General features: G+C 35.8%; 1 pseudogene; it reads right to left on the bottom strand.

Moving 5' to 3' along the window:
* Positions 1 to 3178: 3178 nt before the first annotated feature.
* On the bottom strand, positions 3179 to 10407 carry LOC110543470 (olfactory receptor 5D13-like; annotated as a pseudogene).
* Positions 10408 to 10448: the final 41 nt, after the last annotated feature.

The raw sequence follows: 10448 nt of genomic DNA, 5'->3' as shown, positions 1-10448 counted from the left end.
ACACTGAAGTGTATGTGACAGTTTATATGCTCTGAAACACTGAATAAACATTTCAATTTTTCTGTAAACCAGCACCGATTGACATTTATTTTTATAGTATTAATTATTCTGGATAAACTAAGAATCAAAAAGCTTTTTAGTTACCATTTTTCCTGCTGTCTAAGGGTGATGAACATGTTAAAAAGTATTTATCAGTAACTTGTATGTATGTCTTTTTGAAAACTCTCCATTAAAAACTTTTTACTACATTATTTTTCCTAGATATTAATCCTCTGCCAAATATATGTTAATTAAAGACTATTGTTAATTTAATTCCAGGGGACTCTCTCATGAGAGTACAGTAGGCAGTGAGGAACTTAACTATATAAAACCATAACCTATGATACGGTCCGAACTCCATTTAAATTTTGTTCTTTTTTGTCAAAATAGACCTTAATCTGGGGATATACAGATGATATTTAATAGATTTAAATGATATACAATATTTGAAAATTTCTATAGAATCAGTTAGTAAGTTTAATATCAATAGCAAAATAATTCAGAAGATCCTATTAGAAGCTTTAACATTAATTTTTTATGGTACTAGAAACAATAAAATGTTTATTTTAAATAACTTTTATTGCTATTAAATCATCACTTTAATAAAAATGTAATACAAGGATAAGTATACAAAATTATTTTAATCAAGTTTTACTTCTTCATTTTGAAGTTAATATCATTTAATATGTATATAAGTTGTATGTAATTATGGAACAAAGGCTATTTTCTCTGGAAGTGAGAGAAGGGAGGGAGGGAAATCCCAAAATCTTCATTTGGTGGTACTTACTGAAAACAAACAAACAAACAAAAGATGTGCTTAGTATTGAATATCAACATTTGAAGATCTCTAAAACACATGCTTACCCCCTGTTTTGCCACATACACCTGAGACCATCCCTCAACTAACATCCACACACTCCTTCAAACAAAAATGAGATGAGAAACATTAGAAATAAAAGATCACCCTACTACCACAAAGATAACCACAGTTTAAGTTCTCAAAATCCGAGACAAACCTATGCTCAATGAGCTCTTGAGAAAGTGTTGTTACTGAATTTCTTTGATTTGGTTCCTGCCCTGCACACAACCTAGAAACACATATAAAGAATTCATAAGCACACCTGAATTTTTTCATAGCCATTCTGGAGGCAAACAAAGGTAAATTCAATTATATCCTCTAGAGAAAAAACATGAATTATGTTATTAGTTAAAATTTTTAAAAACTAGTTTTAAAATTTCATATCAACCCAAGTTTGCTGAATTTATTTGCTATTGATCCTAAAGGTGGGCTCTTGCATTCTTAAGGTTGTGGCTGTTGTCTAGGCTTTCAGTCCTTCTGCTTCCATCTCTCATAATTTCTTAGAAAACTTTCTTTTTAATTTTTTTCTTTATTATTATTATTTATTACAATTTATTTGCTTTGTATCCTGGCCATAGCCACCCCCTCATCTCCACCAGGTCCCACCCTCTGACCCTCTTTCCCTCCTATATTCCTCCCCTAGCCCACTGATAGAGAAAGTCCTTCCCCCCTACTATCTGAATCTAGCCTATCAGGTCTCATGAGAACTGTCTGGATCCTCTTTCTCTGTGCCCTACTTAGGCCACTTCACAGGGGGGAGGTGATCAAAGAGCCAGCCACTGAGTTCATATCAGAGACAGCCCCTTCTCCCCTTACTAGGCTTTCACTGAAAATGCTTTTAAAATAAATCTAGTTAAAGTGATTCTGCATTCAACAAAGAGCAGTAGACAGGTGGTTGAAGGAAGACACAAAACTAAAGTATATTTGACAAAAATCCATCATTATAAAGTGCAAGTAGATCAAAGAACATCAAAGAAACCTCATCAATCTTACTGCCTATGGATTACTATTCTGTTAATGTTCTATAGAGTTAATGAGTATTCCTTCTCATAAGTGACTAAGAGATGCATGTGTGTGTTAACTCAGCATTGTGACTGGTATATTCTACTGGGGTCGAAATGATCTATATCATACATACGTATTATGAACTGTCCAAATAAAAATTTCAATAAGCAACTACAGAGGTAAAGTTACATTGAAAGATTGGCAAACACCTTACATACATATTTATAAAAAGACTGTTAGCAAATAATCAGATAAACATAAATGGTACTGTGAAATATAAGTTACCTGTGCTGTATTGCCTCTTCCATAAGAGGGAAAGAAGCTGGGTGTTGTACTGGATGCTTGTAACCCTATAGCAGCAAGGAAGAGATAGACAAAAGGACATCCTAATCTACAAAGATAGCTTGGTGTAAGATGCTATCCCAAATAGAAAAAATAGAGAGAAAGTTGGGAAATATACTTTGGTGTATATTCAAATAAAAATGTCCAATGAAAAAATAGACTTTGTAAATTAAATATGCAAACTTGTCCATAATCAGTATTTCCTATTTAATAGCTCTCAAGATATAATATCAAATGAATTTCCTTTATGAACTTATACAAATCATGAAAAACCCACAAAAAATTTAAAATATCAACTACAATAAAAATCTTTCTCAGTATTATTTCATGAAAATGAGCATATGAAATATTTAATTCAAATAGTATGAATATTAATTTATAATATTTACAACTTACTAGCATGAAAATAAAATAAATATTGGAATGAGATGTTTCTAAAATGCTTTATAAAAAGAAAATACTCCAACCAAGGACTATTCATGGAGATAACTTAGAACCTCTGCACAGATGTACCACATTACAGTTCAGTATCCAAGTGGGTTCCATAGTAATGGGAAGAGGGACTGCCTCTGACATAATCTGATTGGCCTGCTCTTTGATCACCTCCCCCTGAGGGGGGAGCAGCCTTATCAGGCCACAGAGGAAGACAATGCAGCCACTCCTGATGTGATCTGATAGACTAAGATCAAAGGAAGGAGAGGAGGACCTCCCCTATCAGTGGACTTGGGGAGGGTCATGCGTGAAGAAGGGGGAGGGAGGGTGGGATCTGGAGGGGAGGAGGGAGGGGCTTATGGGGGAATACGAAGTGAATAAAGTGTAATTGATAAAAAAATAAAAAAAAACAAAAAAAAATAAAAAATGGGTCTTTTTGTCTTTCAGAGAGAAAATGGGTACTCTGAAATATATACCTAACTGTTCAGGAACTACAATTTATTAGGACAGATGAGAGCTTAAAAGCTTTCTAACTGCATCCTTCACATCCTTGTTCCTGAGGCTATATATCATTGAGTTCAGCATGGGGATGATTGTTGCATAGAAGACAGAGGCCACCTTGACAAGAAGCCAAGAACTTTTGGTAGTGGGAACACAGTAGAGACAGATGATAATGCTATGGAAAATGGTGATGGTAGTGAGATGAGAGGCACAGGTGGAGAAGACTTTGTAGCACCCCGCAGTAGTAGGCATTTTCATGACTGTGATGACAATGAAAACATAAGAGCTGAGAATAATCATCAGACTGCTTAGCTCATTCAAAGTAGCAAAGATGAACATGACCTTCTGACTTATATAGGGATCAGAGCAGGCTACAGCCACAATGGCTTCATGCTCACACACAAAATTATTTATAAACTTGGTTCCACAGAAGAACAAAGTCAACATAAAGTGTATGAATACAAATGAACATATTATACTCCAGGAGTATGATGCAGCTACCAGGGAGCAGCAGAGCTTCTGAGACATAGCGACATAGTGTAGATGAGGGGATTGCACACTGCCACAAACCTGTCATAGGCCATCACTGCCAACATGAAGGTTTCTGTCACAACAAATATGCATGCGAAGAAGAATTGCATGACACAGCCTGTGAAGGAGATCCATCTGTCTTCCACAATCAAGTTTTCTAAGAGCTTTGGTGTGACGACAGTAGAGTAACAAATCCACAAAGGACAGATGACTAAGAAAGAAGTACATGGGTGTGTGGAGCTTGGGGTTGAGCCTGATGATGGCATCATGCCCAGGTTTCCCAGCACAGTGACTGTATATATGATGAGGAACAGGAGGAAGAGGGGCACTTGGAGGTGTGGGTACTCTGAGAAGCCCACGATGAAGGTCACCACAGAAGTCAGGTTTTCATGGATACTATGGAAAATAGAAGAAATGGCAATCTATTAATTTTAGAAGTATTATTTTTAGTTAAGTTTTTATATTAATTACTGTTTGTTCATTTTGTATCCCAGCTGTAGCCCCTTCCTTCATTCTCTCCCAATCCCACTCTGGCTCCCTCATCTCCTCCCATGGCCCTCTCCAAGTCCACTGATAGCCCCTTCCATCTGACCCTGGCTTATGAGGTATCATCAGGACTGGCTGCATTGTCCTCCTCTGTGGCCTGGCAAGGCTGTTCCATTCATGGATATAACCTAGAACCCTTGCTTAGACATAGCTCATAGAAATATTATTTTTATAGAGAAGAGCAATAAAAATATTAGGCAGTTTGATGTATTTTATGAAATAATGGGTTTATAAAATGACTTTTTTTCACTTTTTGTTAATTTTTATTTTTTTAATTTTTAAAAATTCTTTATTAATTACACTTTATTCACTTTGTATCACCCCTGTGGTTCCCTCCCTCCTCCAATCCCAATCCCTCCCTTCCTCCCCTCTCTGCACGAATGCTCCTCCTGAGTCCACTGATAAGGGAGGTCTTCTTTTTCTTCCTTCTGATCCTAGTCTATCAGATCTCATCAGGAGTGGCTGCATTGTCTTCTTCTGTGGCCTGGTAAGGCTGCTCTGCCCTTAGAGGGAGGTGATTAAAGAGCAGGCCAATCAGTTCATGTCAGAGACACTCCCTGTTCCTATTACTATGGAACCCACTTGGACACTGAACTGCCATGGGTTACATCTGTGTAGGGATAAAACAGGTTTTTTTAATCATTTCAAAATTTAACTAGATAACTTGTATACAATGGAACAAATTTTCAGCTTAAAGTATTGAAAATATAATTGTGTAAAAGAACCCCAAATATTCCCAGCTATATTTTAATAAAAAATTGCCTCTACTATCATAGACAGTGGACTTTCAGAGAATGGTCCCTTTAATCAATGACTTGAATGATTATGAAAGTAAGAAAAATTGTTCTTATTATAAAGTTTAATTAAAACTAAGACTTTTGCTTAAAATTCAGTACAAGAGCTACTAAAAGCTGCTGTATCTGATGTGACTGTCCAGCCTTGGTTACACGACACTGTGTCTCTCATCAAAAGAAAAAGAAAAAAAAAACATGGAAAAGTAAATGTTTGCCTTTTTTCATAATGTACTAAATTTTTTCTTCTCTTTTTTTCTGTTTATTTAACTTTTCAATGTATTTTTTCAGTTCAAGTAACATAATGTCTAAGGGAACCATTCTATGGCAGTATTTAATATATTTTTATTCATGATGGACTGAATTGAATAGTGATGTTTTATTCTTAGATTAATGTTATGTTAAATATTATAATAAGAACAGTGAAAAATGTATGGTGGGTCTGCTGTTGAGAAATTCTTAAAAAGTGACAGTGTAGGTAAAGCTTTTTTCAGTCCAATGTGCTTAGGATATGAATAACACACATAAAATGAACGAGAACAGAAAAGCATGTTAGCAGCTTTGAATAATGTTGAAAGCACTGCCCAACATGACTGTCAAAATGGAAACTCCTGAAAGTGATGCCTAACATTCCTAAATGCTATTTTTCATTTAGTTAATACTAAAAACATTTTCTAACATCAAACTGTAAAAGAAAATTGGGCTGGAGAGGTGCATTGGTAGTCAAGAATCTTTCCGCTCTTACAGAGGAATTAAGTTCAGTTTTCAGCACTTATGCCTGGAAACTCAAAGCTCCACAGAACTTTAGCATCTGCTATTATTTGTAATCACCCTCATACAACTGACATACACATTAATGAAGACACAGATATACATGTTGTGAAATATAAATAAATGGTAAATCTTAAAAATAAAATAAGTAAGAAAGTAAATTTTCTAAGAACATGAAGTGAGTAAAATCAAGTATGATATATAGGAGATAACAGATTAAATGATAAGCACCTTGTGGTAATCAGGTATCCTGACAAAATTGTCTACAGGTCTGTATGCTTACGAATAAAATTGATTGTTTTTCTTCCTGAACTATGGTGTAGATGCCTTTGGGTACTATCTAGAAACTAAATCAATGAACATAACTTCCTCTTCTTCTACATATTTGCATCATCCTTTCAGATAATACAACAGTGTTCAACCCAAAGACACCACATCAGAAAAAACAACAACAAATTTCTACAGTTTTCTGCAACAGTCATCAAGTTTCAACACCAGTGCTATATTCTTGTCTGATTTGCAAGCACATCACTACTTCTTAAATCATTCTATCAAATGCTACTCTTCTCAAGATAGACATTCATTGTGCACTGGGAATTGAACACGGATCCTCAGGAAGAGCAGCCAGTGTTCTCAACAACTGAGCCGCTTCTCCAGCCTCATCCCCACACTGTTATGTATGTATGTGTGAGTCTGAGAAGTAATATGCATGTGATTGCTGGTGCCTTCATAGGCCAGGATGGAATTGATGAACTATATTTAGTATTTATCAATACAAGATCAAGCATTGGTGCTTATTTAGTTTCATACCATGCAATGTTTGGTGTTTAGAAAAATGAAACAAAATATTGCATCTAAGAATTAAGTAGGGGCACCAAATCGTGTCCCCCACCAAAGAAAAAGTATCTTCAGGGTATCAGAAACATAAAAGCTATCGAGTGTCACCGAAAATTGCCAGGAGGGCTGGAGTTTGAGGATTTAGGTACAATAATATCCCGTGTGACATCTTGATTGTGTTTTACATTTCCAAATCCCTAAAGTATTTTCATAATCAACTTCACTAATTTATAATCGTAGTAAATACACATTTTCTCTCTAGGATATAAAATATAGTAATACAAAGGGAAAAGAATTATTTTAGCAATAGCCCAGAGATGTTATTAATTAAACTCTTAAAGATATATTATTATACTTATATTATTATTAATTTTCACACAAGATAATTCTATTTTCATTTTTCTGTTATTTATAAATATGTGGCAAAATACATTTTCTATTCATGAAATCAAGTCTATTAATATAGAATACTGCATTACATATAAAAATTAGTATAAAAATTATACATAAGGATTACCAGAATTTTCAAAATAAACTCTAAATTCTCATTAGTGTGTAATATGAAATGTGGACAGTCGTCTTCCATCCATTGATACAGGGTCTTGTTTCTCTCTCCTGTTGGTTTTTCATTATACTTCATCCAAATTTCTGAGTTTTTTGTCATGACTGTTTAGAAAATACAGATTTACAACCGTGAGACAGAATATTTTCTCTCTGATAATAACGTAGAGACGTTTGCACTATTGAAGGAAAAATCTCTCCCCAACAATACTTAGCTGTGTACAGTACAGCTAAATACTGGAGCAGTCTCATGTTCACCATAGCAACAATGTATCCTCTATAAATTTCAGGATGGCTAGTGTAAATCCAACTCCTATTAAGCATCTTAAGTAACTTTATTAGTTTTTATTCTTCAAAGGTAAAGAACCATAGCTTTCTACAGTGTCTATTGTTCATTTCTATTGACCACTCTTTCCCTACAGATTCTCCCAGGGTATCCCATCCCATTCCTTCCCAATATTATGGTCTATCCCTCTGTTTATTTCTTTTAGTTATTAATTACTCCAAGTACCATTAGTACTTCCCATATGCATATGGGTGAGTGGCCATTCACTGGGGATATGAGCAGCTTGTCATTTTAAGTTCCTTAAAGAGTAAGGACTCAGAGGACATCTCTATCCATGCTGGCATTTTAATTGGTTAGATCATGTGCTTATCTTGTGCAGGTAAGCACAGCTGCTATGAGCCAATGTATACAACAACTATGCCATATTCAGAATTGAGTATTTCACAGTTCTACCCATCTGCTTTCTCTATACTCTTTTTTTTGGATCTTTGGGTAGGGGACCTGAACAATCAGGTCATTCTTTAATGGCAGATTCTTGGGTGGGAGGGTCAATGAAAACAGGAAGTCTTGCACATGTTATGTATTTTGCTAAGCTAGTATATTAAAAATCACAGCACCTAATATATGAAAACAAAACAGAGTCAGCAGAATGCAATCTTACGGTAGGATTGTGTCAGTAAGAAACTAATCAAGCAATGTTGCTCAAAGGGAACACAGTACATCCTTTTGCATATGGTTATTGTTATTATTATTATTATTATTTACAGTGTATTCACTTTGTATCCTGGCTGTAGCCCCCTCTTTTATCCCCTCCCAATCCTACTCTTCCATCTTCTTCCCCCCATGTTCCTTGCCTATTCCACTGATAGGGGAAGTCCTCCTCTTCTACTATCTGACCCTAGCCTACCAGGTCTCATCAGGACTGTCTGGCTCTTCTTTCTCTGTGGCCTAGTAAGGCCACCCATCCAGCACATCTTAAGTCCTACACATGCCTAGTTATCAGAGACCTTGGTACTGATAACACAGTCCCGTGGGGAGAAGAATTACGTCCCAAGGATTTTAAATCAACCCCTCTCCCGAGGCCCAGGCCTCATGTCCTTGTCTCTGGCCATTACTGGCTTTTGACAAGCATGCTCCTGGTTTTAGATGAGGAATTAAGATCTTCCATACATCACAGACTCTTGGAAAGTCTTGGATAGGCCTAACTCACAACAGAGAGGTGCTTAGTTTCATGAGCCCTATAAGGCATCTCTAAACGTTAGTAAGTTCAATTAGGTAAAAGTTTTCTTTAGGCAGTCACAGTGGCTTATTCCACAAGGCAATGGTTGTGCCATGACCTTCTCTCTAAAGTTTCCATAAGTATTCAATAACTGTCATTATAATGTCATTTGTCTCCTATGATAACTTGATTAGCAGGTACTTCATTAATTTGCACCATTTATAATTAGCTTCTCTGTAGCTATTGTAGCTGCTAATCTACTTTCTGAGTTTAATATCAAGCACTTTCCCTTTCACAAAATTGGTTAGGAGGAATAGATATCAAACATATGAATTTTAATTATTACCACAGGGCTTTTCCTAAATTTGTACAAATTTGATAAAATTAACACTGAAAACATTTGATCCTGTGATTTTCTTTATAGTAACCTCTCCATTACTGCTTTAATTTTGTTGCTTATCATAAGTTAAATGAATATTTATGTTTATGATTCAGTGAGAGTAAATTGTAAGTGTAAAGGCATGTATACAATTCTTCTAGGTTTAGAGATTTATTTAACACAATAGACTCCAAAAAGTCACTAATAGCATACTGAATGTCTATCATATCTGTAATATTGTATCTCTTTATTTGTTTCTGTATATGCATAATTTGATTTTTCAACAAACTTTCTTTATCCTGACGTGAGGAATGTTTGTTTTTCTTTTTTCCAAAAAATCAATAACACATTCCAATTACATTAAGGTTGTAACTCTGTGGATTATAATGAATCCTTAAATATTTTCTTTCACAGCTGAGAAACCATAAATTCATATGTAAGGTAAGGATTCCTCAACTTCTAAAGAGGAGCAGGATATACATTGCATATAAAAATAAATAGCCCATACAATCACTTGATACCTTAATTAATGTCATAACTACTATCACCAAATATTAATTTAGCTATACAGTTAACATTTCCACTTTTCTTTTTTGACCTCTCAACATTTACAGGCCTTTTTATCCCTTAGAGCCCTCTGATTTTCAGTCTCAGTGCCTCAGAACTAAAGCTTGACTTTCATGGTCAAGAGTGTTAAGACCCATGGGCTGAAGGAAATCTATTTCAACATGACTTAGCCTGTGTTGCTGTAACTTCTAAAGTCTAACCCTGAGCTGTTTATTGTAAGAATATGTACAGTACAGTACAACTTGGAAAAAAGTTTCCTGGTGTTATGCAAACCCTCATTTGCAAGATGTAAAATTATGTTTAAACTCAACGCAAAGTGCACGTCACTTCTTCCAAAAAGTTGGGTTCTAGATATACACAGCATGTAGTATCTTAAGGTCCTGGGAACAGTCCTGGTGCAGTGTCAGTCATACTGGGAGCATAGAGGTCATCTGGGCTATTAGCCACCTCTGGTCATAGCTGTGGAGTGAGGAGGAGTCCCTGGCATGAAGATATGAAAAAAGTAACCAGGCCCGTCAACTATTTCTGATCCTGTTTGTGGCAGCATGAGGGAACTCCTGGACATACTTATAATGCAGGGGTATCTAGACTATTCAACAACCTCCAGTCCTGCTTGTCAGAGCTTGGAAAGGCCTGGCCCTGCAGATAGCACAAATCAGCAAGTTACTAAACACATCCAAACCCAGCCTTCTCCAAGGGGGTGGGACGGCTGGGCCACTGCTCTGTTGAAAAGGGCACCATCGTGTTTAACATTCCTGGTTTTCTAAGTACTTATTTGTGAG

Source organism: Meriones unguiculatus, chromosome 21 (assembly GCF_030254825.1).
Source record: "Meriones unguiculatus strain TT.TT164.6M chromosome 21, Bangor_MerUng_6.1, whole genome shotgun sequence".
In the NCBI taxonomy this organism is placed as follows: domain Eukaryota; kingdom Metazoa; phylum Chordata; class Mammalia; order Rodentia; family Muridae; genus Meriones; species Meriones unguiculatus.
Note: the sequence above shows the minus strand (reverse complement) of the source record. Positions and strands in the feature narration are given on the sequence as shown.